The sequence below is a fragment of the Chrysemys picta genome, chromosome 3, assembly GCF_011386835.1.
Source record: "Chrysemys picta bellii isolate R12L10 chromosome 3, ASM1138683v2, whole genome shotgun sequence".
Taxonomy (NCBI): domain Eukaryota; kingdom Metazoa; phylum Chordata; order Testudines; family Emydidae; genus Chrysemys; species Chrysemys picta.
In genome coordinates, this window is record NC_088793.1 from 45513160 (window position 1) to 45526854 (window position 13695).

The 13695-nt window shown below is 43.0% G+C and overlaps 1 protein-coding gene and 1 pseudogene across 2 annotated transcripts in view; one reads left to right on the forward strand and one right to left on the reverse strand.

Annotated features, from left to right (window-relative positions):
* The window catches only part of CSMD1 (CUB and Sushi multiple domains 1), a 1932406-nt gene that overhangs the window by 1495279 nt on the left and 423432 nt on the right, over positions 1-13695 (reverse strand). The gene's annotated exons all lie outside the window — the stretch shown is intronic.
* Positions 3330-4779, forward strand: LOC101943830 (mannose-1-phosphate guanyltransferase alpha-A-like; annotated as a pseudogene).

Sequence of the window (13695 nt, forward strand, 5' to 3'; positions counted from 1 at the left end):
AGAGTTGCCTGCATTGCTTCACACTTCCTTATTGAAGGGAGAAGAGATCCCTAAATTGGATACTAAGCATTTCAAATTTTTTTCAAACTTAAGCAGAAAAATAGCTCTGCTAATTCCCTCTGACATGCCCTTATTTACAGTTATTTGCTCTGCATTTGGACTGTTTCTTCCCATTCAGAACAAGCTATCTTTTAAAACTTCATTATCACAACCCTTATTCTTAACACACTGCTTTATGCACAGTGAAAGACAGATCGTGGTTGATAGCCACTAAATTGATGATGTTAGAATCTGGACAGCTTTAGGTGATGGCATCTGAGGCACTGGGCCAGAAAGCAAGAAAAGGAAGGGGAGCATGACCATTCATCTAACACCGAAGGCCATCGATTGCCCTTCCACTAAATAGAACTGCTGATTTGGAATTCATTCAGATTCAGAGCCCTGAGCAGAATCCCTGAATGAGTAAACAATTTGCTTGTGTTAAACACATCAGTTTTCTCATCATCTGACATGAAGTAAATAATGCACCAATAAATACCCTGGCTGAAGATAAGGCACAAAAGAAGCTTCTCATTCAGTTACCTACATTTTTTAAGGACAATTTTATACCTGAATTAAAACAAATCAAAAAGGAAAAATTCTAGTTATTCAGTGTTGAATTTTTCCAAGGTATTATGACTAATTCTGCTTATGGAAGGCTGACTCCCAACTTTGAAACCACACATGGTCATTTGGAAAATAGGAGAGAACTATTATCAACAAATGTGTTGATTTTTTCTTGGATGAGAAACAGTTATTGTAGTTAAAATGAAATTTAATCACCACTGAGACCTGTGATAACTTTCACTTTTCAGCAACTCATAGACTTTAAAGTCAGAAGGGACCATCATGATCATCTAGTCTGACCTCCTGCACATTGCAGGCCACAGAACCTCACCCACCCACTCCTGTAATAGACCCATAGCCTCTGACAGCAGTCAATTAAAAAAAGGCTCTTGTGCTCTTTGTAGTGATAATAACCTAATCAAATGAGTCTTTCCTGAGAGTATGTATATACTCTGAACACTCCAGATGGGTGTACCTAAGCCAATGCTAGGTAATATTGGGGTTTAGGAATGCTTGGACTGACTATACTGGAGTCCTGAGGCTGAAATTAAGCAGATGTGAATCTTTAAGGAATATGTGATATTGTGTTGCTCATTTATGTCAGAAATAGACATGGGTCTGTGCAATAAAATTCAGATTCAAACTCAACTGTAGGTTCTTAGAATGTGGGGGTTTGGTTAAACCCATGATACAAACAAGGGTGAACATTTTGCTGAGCTGTGAATTTTAGACACAGCTCTAAGCTTGCATGTGAAACACCCCACCATTTTGGGTTGTTTAGATGAGGATTTGGTTCAGAGCATCTCTAGTCAGAGTGACTTTTTTCCAAATATGACTATAATGCTTGAAATATTTTTTAAAGATCATATATGGTATGTTTCATGTCCAGCTTCAGTAGATGCCTGAAATAATTTTGCTGAATAGATTTATTTTCCTTGTTTTTAAATAACATGTTCAGTATGAGAACAAACATGAGAAAATACAGCTTAAGGAGATTTGGAGAATAAGACACCAGTGAATGAAATTCAGTCGTTAGAAGAAAGAATGTCAACCGTAACAATAATATGTCATAGTAATATACTGTGCCTTATCTGAGGTATTTCCTTTAATTCCTGACAAATGTGTACAAAAATTATGCAATGTAAATTCCTATAGCAGGCCAAACTGAAGAGAGATCTTCAGTACTAAGTTCCCTCCTTGCTTGGAAAAACAAAACAAACAAACAAAAAAACCTACCATCTCAATATGTGTAAGGACAGAATGCACATTTCACTTTCACTATTTGCCATTGTCTCCTTAATACAAAATATTATTTATTTGGCTAAAGACTTGGTAATCTTCTTCCCTCTGTTAGGGCATAGGTTTCTTCAATTGAGAAGACCATGGTCTTTTGTGCGCTAAAGAAACAGATAGAATTACATTTAATATTTGCAATGTTGCAGTCTTTCTTTTTCTGTTGCTTATCTACCAGAGAATAGCACCAAAAGTTTAAGAAAGCCACAGTCTTCAGCAGAAAGAAGTGTCAAGAAACTTAAACCAAGCAGGTGTGTTTTACAAAATATTTATTAGTGAATGGTAATATACTGGGAAAATATTATATACTAATATATATGCTACTATGAATCAAGGACCATTAAAACTTTAAAGACTAATGGTTATTCATATCTAGGTCCCTACCAAATTCATAGTCCATTTTGGTCAATTTCACAGTCATAGGATTTTAAAAATCATAAATTTTATGACTTCAACTATTTAAATCTGAAATGTCGCGGTGTTGTAATTGTAGGGGTCCTGATCCGAAAAGGAGTTGTGGGTGGGGGGGTCGCAAGGTTATTGTAGGGGGTGCTTGTGGTATGGCTACCCTTACTTCTGCCCTGCTGCTGGCGGCAGCACTGCCTTCAGAACTGAGCAGGTGGAGAGCGGCAGCTGCTGGCTGCAATACCAGTTCTGAAGGCAGAGCCACCACCACCAGCAGCGCAGAAGTAAGGATGGTATGGTATGGTATTGCCACCCTTATTTCTGTGCTGCTGCCTGCAGAGCTGGGCCCTCAGTCAGCAGATGCCACTCTCCAGCCACCCAGCCCTGAAGGCAGCAGTGCAGAAGTAAGGATGGCATGGTATGGTATTGCTACCCTTACTTCTGTGCTGCTGCTGGCGGGGCACTGCCTTCAGAGCTGGGCACCTGGCCAAAAGCCGCTGCTCTCCAGACACCCAGCTCTGAAGGCAGCACAGAAATAAGGATGACAATACTGCAACACCCCTAAAAATAACCTTGTGACCCTCCTGCAACTCCCTTTTGGGTCAGGACCCCAATTTGAGAAACACTGGTCTTCCCCGTGAAATCTTTATAGTATAGGGTAAAAGCACACAAAAGACCAGATTTCAAAGGGGAAGACCAGATTTCACAGTCCATGAGGCGTTTTTCATGACCGTGAATTTGGTAGGGCCCTATTCATATCTCTAAGTCTTTAGTTCTATATAAAGGAAATTTAAAATGCATATGGTATATCCATGCAAAGCTGCACATTCCATGTCAAAAGACAGGGTCAGTGGGCCCAGGATATTAGACAGACAAGGTGGGTAAGGTAATATATTTTATTGGACCACTTCTGCTGGAGAGAGGCACAAGCTTTCCAGCTACACACAGCTATTCTTCAGATCTGGGAAAGGTACCACAGTGTCACAGCTCGATACAAGGTCAAACAGATAGTTAAGTTGGAGCAGCGCGGAGCCCCAGCGAGAGGCGCAGTCACCCCGGGTTCGTGAACATGCTGAAGGCCGTGATCCTCATTGGGGGGCCGCAGAAAGGGACTCGCTTCCGGCCCTTGTCCTTCGAAGTCCCGAAGCCGCTGTTCCCGGTGGCTGGGGTGCCCATGATCCAGCACCACATTGAGGCCTGCACCAAGGTTCCAAGCATGAAGGAGATTCTCCTTGTGGGCTTCTACCAGCCCAACGAAGCCCTGAGCCGCTTCCTGGTCTCTGCACAGCAGGAGTTTAAAATCCCCATCAGGTACCTGCAGGAGTACGCGGCGCTGGGCACGGAAGGCGGCATCTACAACTTCCGGGACCAGATCCTGTCGGGCAGCCCCAAGGCCTTCTTCGTCCTCAACGCGGACGTGTGCTCGGAGTTCCCCCTGCCAGAGATGCTGGCCTTCCAGCAGCAGTGTAGAGACCCGCACAGCTTCGTCATTCTGGGCAACACGGCCAACAGGAAGCAGTCCCTGAACTACGGCTGCATTGTGGCCAACATGGAGACGTGTGAGGTCCTGCACTACGTGGAGAAACCCAGCAGCTTTGTCAGCGAGATCATCAACTGCGGCATCTACCTGTTCATGCCCGCCGTCTTCCAGCACATCGGTGAGGTATTCCAGAGGACCCAGCAGGAGCTGCTCCTGGAGGACGGCACCAACGGCTGGCAGCGCGCCGAGGTGATCCGGCTGGAGCAGGACGTCTTCACGGCGCTAGCCGGGCGCGGCAAGCTCTACGTCTACAAAACCGACGGCTTCTGGAGCCAGATCAAATCGGCTGGCTCTGCCATCTACGCCAGCCGCCTCTACCTGAGCCAATACAGCCAGTGCCACCCGGAGAGACTGGCCCGGAACAGCCCCGAGGGGCCCACCATCTGAGGGAACGTGTATATCCATCCGACGGCGTCCATCGACCGCAGTGCCGTGCTGGGCCCCAATGTCTCCATTGGGAAGGGGGTGACGGTGGGAGCCGGCGTGCATGTGCGCGAGTCCATCATCCTGCATGGGGCGTCGCTGCAGGATCACACCTGTGTGCTCAACAGCATTGTGGGCTGGGACAGCACCATCGGGCGCTGGGCCCGGGTCGAGGGGACGCCCAGTGACCCGAACCCCAATGACCCCTATGCCAAAATCGACAGTGAGACCCTCTTCAGGGACGGCAGGCTCACGCCCTCCATCACCATCCTGGGCTGTAACGTCACCATCCCCGCAGAGGTCATGATCCTCAACTCCATCGTCCTGCCCCACAAGGAACTGAGCCGCAGCTTCAAGAACCAGATCATCCTGTGAGGGGCCAGCCGGGAGCTGGGAACCGACTGGGCCTCCCGGGCGGCCCCGGCTGCAGCGCAGGTGCCCGAGCCCAGCCTGTGCATGGCTCAGTTCCCCCTGCTCTGGCCAGGCCGTGCCCTGGGCCCCGCCAGCCACTCCACAGATAGTTAAGTGTAAGTCATTAGCACATATTCTAAGGGACTATTGAAAGTGAAATGGCTCTTTAACACCCATGTAGTCATAGGACAAAAAGCAGGTTAGTGGATTATAGATTTTTATAATAAGCCATAAATCCAATGTTTATTTAAGGGTACGATTACATTACAAATTATCAGAGTGGTAGCTGTGTTAGTCTGTATCAGCAAAAAGAATGAGCAGTACTTGTGGCACCTTAGAGACTAACATTTATTTGGGCATGCAGACACAAAGTAAAACTATTTCCCCAGGCTAATTTTTTTCCCTTCCTGTTATTCACACCTTCTTGTCAACTGTTTGAGATGGGCCATCCTGATTATCACTTCAAAAGTTTTTTTTTTCCTCCTGATGATAATAGTCCACCTTAATTGATTAGTCTTGTTATAGTTGGTATGGCAACACCCATTTTTTCATGTTCTCTGTGTATATACATCTTCCTACTGTATTTTCCACTGCATGCATCCAATGAAGTGGGTTTTAGCCCACGAAAGCTTATGCCCAAATAAATTTGTTAGTCTCTAAGGTGCCACAAGTACCCCTCGTTCTTATTACAAATTATGTTGACCTAAATTACATCAACATAGAGCAGTAATTAAATCACTTCTGCGTGCTCCTTGGGTCAGTGGTGAATGTCCTCACCAGGACTGCTTACACCAATTGAACTGTCAGTGTACAGCATTGTGGGATGGCTTCTGAAAGCCAGCAACAGTCAATGTAAACAATGAAGTATCTGTCACTGATACTGCATCAACCAACCTAAGCGCTATGCCTCTCACGGAGGTGGAGTTATTTAGTTGGTATAGCGGGCAAGTTAAATTGGTGGGAGTGACATTTTAGTGTAGACACTTACAGAATTAGGCTGCCATAAGTTGCCGTGAGTCAACCTACACCAGGGCTCACACTGTGTCCTGTGCTTTGGGTAGCTTGCCTCTGATGATGAGCTTTCAGGTGGTGGTGGTGGTGTTTGAAGGCCAGAAGAGGGGTTCAGGAAAGATTTGTTTCAAAACACCATATCACCTGTGGATGAACATTTTTCACAAAGTGATCACTCTATATCTGACCCCTGAGTCCTCATATCTGAAGGGAAACCTACACAACACTTTCAAAAGATGAGCCTGGGAGCTTAAATTCCTAACTTTGCTAGGTACAAAAATCAGTCTTAATGAAGACACAACACTTATGGCTTATTACAAAAAATCTGTAACCCACTAATCTCCTTTTTGTCCTATGACTATAGGATTGTTTATGGGCCACTTCATCTTGAATGGTTTCTTAGCATATGTGTCAACTACTTATACTAAAGTATCTGTTCAACCTTGTATCCAGCTGTGACACTGAGGAAGCTGTGACCCAGACATCAGGAAGAGCTTTGTGTAGCTTGAAAGCTTGTCTCTCTCACCCACAGAAGCTGGTTCAATAATATAAACTCACCATGTCTCTCTAAAAGATGGGTCAGACAGATATATCAGTTCAACTTATAAATAAAGCAAAACAAAGCTGCTTTTCTAAAAATTTCTTTGTCATGAACCCTTAAATCATCTTCAAGTTCATCTTATCATCAAAAAGAGTCAAATGTAGGCCTGAATGAGAAGTATGAGAGCCCCAATTGATACGAATCACAATTCAATAGCTCAAATAGCTTGCTGGGATTATTTTGCTTTGGAAGCTTTAAGCACTTTGTCCAAATTTATCCAAAAGTTTGACAACTTTTTCCCCACATCTTCAACTTTTCTCTTCCTTCTTGGTCTCCAATCAACTACCTAAGTTTGTTGATCTCACATTAAGGGTGTAGCGCCTCCCCTCAGGCATGATACTCTCTGCTGCAATTAAATTTCTAATCACAGATTCAAAGCAGAGCCTTTTCTTAATCAGTTCTGTCTTCCTGTTAAAACCAGAGGTAGATGAGAAAAATATTTAACCAAAATTACCAATTTTCATGTATGTGAAATGTTCATAAAAGAAAGCCTATTTTACTAAAATTTATGACATTCAATTTTCAAGTGTAATTTTTTTACTTTATTTTTATTTTATTTTATTTAGAGGTTGTAAGAATCAATAATGCATTGTAGGATACTGGTGGGAAACAGAGTGGTTTTTCTTTTGCTATACTACACCAATAGTACCAGCACCAATAGTCATTATGCTTTCAGCCTGAAAATTTCTTTCATCTTCTCCCTAGTTGCCACAAGTTCTACTTCAAAGATATACTAAAGATATATATTTCCTTGTCTTGAATGGTATGTGCAGGACCTGGAACAGATTCCTAAGCTACTTCTGGAGATGGATCCAGAAAGTATACCTCTTGATATTGAGTTCTGGAATCTACAGCTCCTAAAAGTATTGTTAGACAAGGACTTTAACAAATGCTAGATACTGTGGCAAAGTGTCAATCCACATTAAAGCCTGTTAAATTATTCTCAGTTCACAACACTGTCTCTAATTAAAACCACAATCATTTTAAGGTTTTTAAAAGGACTAGAACTGTATTACCTATGTGACTGTTTTGTGACTTATATTTTTGGCTGCTTGTTTGCAGCTGTGACTGCACACATATGACTATTCCATATGCTCTGCTTCAAAACCAAAGGGATTGGATATCAGCAGTGAAACACAATCATTACAGAATACTGCTACATCAGCAATCTAAAAATCAGCCTGTGAAATGTATGCAAGCTTTTACTTATTCACATTTTATTTGTTTTGTGTGTTGGTGCAAGCTACTTGGCCCCACTTTATGTTGTGTACAAAGCTTTAAGGTGCCTCATTCTTGAAGCAAAATGGAGACAGGTAAATAGTGGTGTCCCCCAGGGGTCTGTACTGGGACTAGTCCTATTCAAGATATTCATAAATTATCTGGAAAAAGGGGTAAACAGTGAAGTGGCAAAATTTGCAGAGGATACAAAACTACTCAAGATAGTTAACTACGTCCAAAGCAGAATGCAAAGAGAAACAAAGGGATCTTACAAAACTGGGTGACCGGGCAACAAAATAGCAGATGAAATTCAATGTTGATAAATGCAAAGTAATGCACGTTGGAAAACATAATCCCAACTATACATACAATATGATGGGATCTAAATTACCACTCAAAAAAGAGATCTTGGAGTCATTTTGGATACTTCTCTGAACACATCCACTCAACGTGCAGCAGCAGTCAAAAAAAGCTAACAGAATGTTGGGAATGATTAAGAAAGGGATAGATAATCATAGAATCATAGAATCATAGAATATCAGAGTTGGAAGGGACCTCAAGAGGTCATCTAGTCCAACCCCCTGCTCAAAGCAGGACCAATAATAAGACAGAAAATATGATATTGCCTCTATACAAATCCATTGCCTCTATATAAATCCACATCTTGAATACTGAATGCAGATGTGATCACCCCATCTCAAAAAAGATACATTGGAATTGGGAAAGGTTCAGAAAACGGCAACAAAAATGATTAGGGGCATGGAATGTCTGCCATACAAGGAGAGATTAATAAGACTGGGACTTTTCAGCTTGGAAAAGAGACGAATAAGGGGGGAATATGACTGAGGGCTATACAATCATGACTGGTGCAGAGAAAGTAAATAAGGAAGTGTTATTTACTCCTTCTCATAACACAAGAACTAGGAGTCACCCAATGAAATTAAGAGGTAGCAAGTTTAAAACAAACAGAAGGAAATATTTCTTCACACTACGCAGTCTACCTGTGGAACTCCTTGTCGGAGGATGTTGTGAAGGCCAAGACTATAACAGGGTTTAAAAAAAGAACTAGATAAATTCATGGAGGATAGGCCATCAATAGCTATTAGCCAGCATGGACAGGGATGATGTCCTTAGCCTCTGTTGCCAGAAGATGGGAATGGGCAACAGGGGATGGATCACTTGATGATTACATGTTCTGTTCACCTGGCGTTGTCTGGCTATACTGAAAGAAGGACAGGACATGTGACATGGGTTTAATCAGGTCTCAACTATATTATTTGTCTGGGACTGGCAGATAAAAGCATACCATGCAAGTAACTCCCGTAATTACTCGAGGGGCTTTTAACAGTTCCCCTTCTTTTTCCATCCAGGTCCCTCCAGCAAATCCATTGATGGGACCTTACCATCTACCCCCCACCTTAGGAAGGTTAAATGGGCTATAAGAATGAGGGTTTGGCTCCCTGCCGTACCAATCATAGGAGTCCCCAATCATGCCCCCCCCCCATTTGTTCCTTTAACAAGCACCTCTTTTTAAGTCCTTTTCCAAGCCATTTATCCGGTCACTGTATACCTTTCCTATGGAGTACCTGCACTGGACATCTGCCACAAGGAGGCATCAGCAATTAGTTTGGCTGCCTCCACCCCCAAACCCAGTCGTGTTCCCAGACATCTCTTACTGCCCCTTTTATTTCGGCCAAAACAAACAGGGCTCCAAAGATTTACAGAGGAACCCCATCCTCCATGAATAATTTGGCATCTCAGGATGCTCCAATTGCTGAGCCTTTTATGACCCCAAGGGATTTGGCCACCCCCGTTAAAATCTGTCGTGCCTTGTCCACCCAGGTGGCACTCCACGGTTCCCAGCCGGACCATACATTAATGCACCTCTGACAACACCAATCTGCATCAAGACCCTTCTTGTTCTGGTGCACAGCAATGGCATCAGCTGGACCTTGTTTGCCAACCCTCAAGGCCATAAGAAAAACAATTCTGTGCCCACAGATCCACACCACCACCTACATGGCTGGTCTTCCAACATCTGGAATCACAACACATGTTGACTCACCACCTGAGGTTGCACACAAGTATTGTATGCTTCTGAATGTCAATGCCCAATTGCCAGAATGGCCTGTGCCCCCGTACCCAGCTGTACCACTGCTGTTGTGGCCCCTGATTACAAATGAGTGAGAACCAAATTCCATGGGGTCTGACCAGGCTCACAGCCTTTCCAGAAGATAATAAATGCTCCCCAGCCTCCTTAATCAGTCACTGACCATCACAAGTTTAGTATCCCTGCTTGCCCCTCCCAGTGTACATCACACAGTTCCAATCCCCATTTTCCCCCCTTCACAAGTGCCCCTGCATAACCCAGGCATTAAGTTTGCTGATCCCAAAAGCACCAAAACTGCTTTTAAGAATGCTGATCTGAGCAAGGCCGTTTAGATTCCTGAGAACGTTAACTGTGATGTGCCCGCATGACTGTTGCATGGAGCCATTGGAATACAACCACCCTACCAGCAACCTTTGAGTGAGGACTGCTGTGTGGGTACAGATAACCATTTAACCCACTGACAAATGTAACAGCCGGGAGGCGATTCCAAAATTGTTGAGGATGCCAGTTGACAGGTTGCCTGTGACTCCGTGTCCTGCAGCACCTGCAGTTCTGTAATGGGCCTTTCGGTGACCAGCCTTTCTGTTCCTGTAATTGCATGATTTTGATAAAAGCTCTGCCATGTGAATGGAGGCGGTGGATCTGCATGCTACATTGCTAAACATCCTACCCCCAGGTTCCAGGTAGCTAGTGGCATCCACTCAGGTTCTTGGCTGGCTCCTGGTGCCAGCTTCCGAAACCTGTTATGTAAAAGTGAGGCATCTGCTATGCCAGTATTACATTTCCTGGATTTAATAAAGTAATGGATATTATCCTGGAGCCCATTTGAGGGCCAAGCCTAGGAGAAAAACCTGCAACTTATGTACAGGCCATTCCATGAAAGGCACAGCTAACCTGCCCTCAATTCATTCCTGTGGAATCCTTTTTTTTTTTTTTTTAAACCACATAGCTCAACCATGTCCCTGACGTCTAATGTGTTTTTGACAGCACATTACATACATAATCCATGCCCATGATTTGCAGTGGTTTTGTTTGACAGTGTACAGACGGCTCCATGTAAAAGGGAGGCTTCAGGAGCAGAGCTTGCCCCCTTTTAAAACCTGCATTCCTAGCAGATGAGTCAGTGACCATGCTGACTCTTTTACAGCAGTTTCCTTCTCTCTCTCCCTCCCCCACCCCAAAGCCATAAATCACTGTTCCCTTCATTCAGGCAGCCAGCCAAATATCTCCCCCGCTGCTTAAAAGTGCAGGGTAGTCATTGGCCACTGTCAGAAGACAAGATACTGGGATAGATGGACCTTTGGTTGACATAGTATGGATGTTCTTATACTCTGCTGTAATAATAACAACACTGCTCTACAGCCAAAATGCTTCTGAAATAAATGTAGTCAAACTTTACTAATTCTGGGTCACTGAGAATGAAAATGATGCTTAAAATTGTTGATTGGCTCTAGTTTTCAAGATATGCTATTGGATCAGTATATACGACCCTTGACTTGGGAATGGCAGCGGATAAGTGAGTTATAAAGGGAAGGGATCTCAATTTAAACCAGAAATGACTAAAATATATCTTTGACTGGATCTATGAATAAATCTATGACTGGGTTTGGACAGTACTTGCTTTTGAGGCAAAACAATGAATGATGCAATCTGAAGCTGGTATTGCGTCATATATGATATGAATTGCATCATGTTATTCCTAGAAGTCATGGATGATACAATCATAACAAAGCTTACATCATTCTGCTGAACAAATTGTCCTATATCAGCTCTACAAATCATACAGTGTCGTGCTCTCTTATTTGTCAGTGTTTGATTTTGCAAAGGGACACATTTCTGTTTAGCCAAAGTGAGCAGAGATGCCTCGTACTTGTGTGAACAGTACAGATAACTTCTGCTATGTTTGTGGTGAAGTGACTTTTGCATCACAAAAGTGCAGTATAACCACTGTGGTTAAGAAAGCCTATCACCTTTATTTTGGCTGCAAAATTGGGGATGAGGACAAGAGGTGGGCCCCACACATATGCTGCAACGCTTGTGCAACAAATCTTCACCAGTGGTTGAACAGGAAAAGGAAATCTATGCCTTTTGCAGTGCCAATGATTTGGAGAGAGCCAACAAATCATACCAGCAATTGTTACTTCTGCATGGTGCCTCCAGTTGGGAAAGGTGTGTCAAAGAAGAAAAAGTGGACTGTGCATTATCCAAACATTCCATCAGCTATACGCCCAGTACCCCACGGAGAAGGACTGCCGGTTCCTGATGACCAGAATCATTCTCACTTGAGTCAGATGAGGAAGAGGAAGAGGATGAAACTTCTGGTCCTGAACCATCAATGTCACAGGACCCACATTTTCTCCCATCCTCCTCCTCTGAACCACATCACATAACACAAGGTGAACTGAATGACCTTGTCAGGGATTTGGAACTACCCAAGAGTAAGGCAGAGCTGTTGGGCTCCAGACTACAGCAGTGGAATCTCCTGGCAGGTGATGTTAGGGTTTCCATGTTCCGTGACCGTCAAAAGGATCTTGTTCCATTCTTCTTCATGGAAGGTGATCTTGTAGCCTGCAACAACATCGATGGTGTGATGGCAGCCCTCAACATCGTTCACGATCCAGATGAGTGGAGACTGTTCATTCATTCATCGAAGACGAGTCTTAAAGCTGTTTTACTGCATGATGGCAATGTTTTGCCATCAATTCCAGTTGGTCATGCAGTCCATATGAAGAAAACCTATGACAACGTGAAACAACTTTTGAGGTGCATAAACTATGACCAACATCAGTGGCAGCTTTGTGGCGATTTGAAGGTTGTTGCTCTATTGCTTGGTCTGCAGACTGGATACACAAAGTACTGCTGTTTTCTCTGCGAATGGGATAGTCGAGCAAGAGATTCCCACTACATCAAGAAAGACTGGCCACTCCCACAGTCATTGGAGCTTGGGAGGAAAAGTGTTCAGCATCCACCACTTGTTGAATCAAGGAAGATTTTGTTACCACCCTTACACATCAAGCTGGGTCTGATGAAGAACTTTGTCAAGGCCATTGACAAAACACAAGCTGCTTTCAAGTACCTCCGTGGAAAATTTCCAAGGTTAAGTGAAGCTAAGATCAAGGAAGGTGTCTTTGTTGTTCCTCAGATTCGTGAACTTCTTTGAGATGATGCATTTGACCAATTTATGATTAAAACTCTACTATCTACACAATATACATAGACATAAAATGTAGAAACTTAAATATCTTAGAAACAGTAGCCAATCAGTTGTTTTAATTGTCATATTTGAATTCAGCACATCAAAATACATAATAAATAGCACATTTTATCTCTGAAGCAGACGACTTCTCAACAATTGTGGACCAGTGTAATCTGCAAGAATGTAAGCATCATTGTTACTGCTTGTTAACTAGGAAATTACCAGTGTTACTTAAAACCAAGGGTACATGCAACATGGATGAAATTCACCCTTGTGATGAGGGCCATCTTGAGGCTCTCTCCCTATTTTCAGGGAATATGTATGATGTACGTGGTACCAGGCCTTGACTTACTCCAATCCACATGGTGAATGTCATCCAATGTGTACAGAAATTAAAGTAGGTTGTTCCATGCATGCAGAAAAAAAGATTTATATAACTAATAATGTCTCAAGTAATTCTAAGTTACTGGTGTGTTAACAGACTTGGACTGGCCATTGAACAGGAAAAAAACTACATTTTCTAAGAATTAAAATTATATTGAGGAAGAATCAGTACACAGAAGTGGTCCATTTAAATGTTATGGTTGAAATAAAAATTATTTTTGGGTCCTCAAATTACCATAGGCAAAGCACTAAAATTAATCATTTACATACAAAATCTTCTATTTTTCCATAAGAATTGAGTTACTCACCTTTGAAATATTCTTTAAAGAACTACTTTCATACTGACCAGCTGAAATGTGAGCATCTAAGATGTTGGGTAGGTGAAAATAGGGCTCTATTTTCTGCCATGGTCTACTTACATAATCTTAGAAAATATCAAAAGGAAAGAGAGCATTTGTCTGATCTCCAGCTGACCCTGAAGTCTGCATGGCAAATGA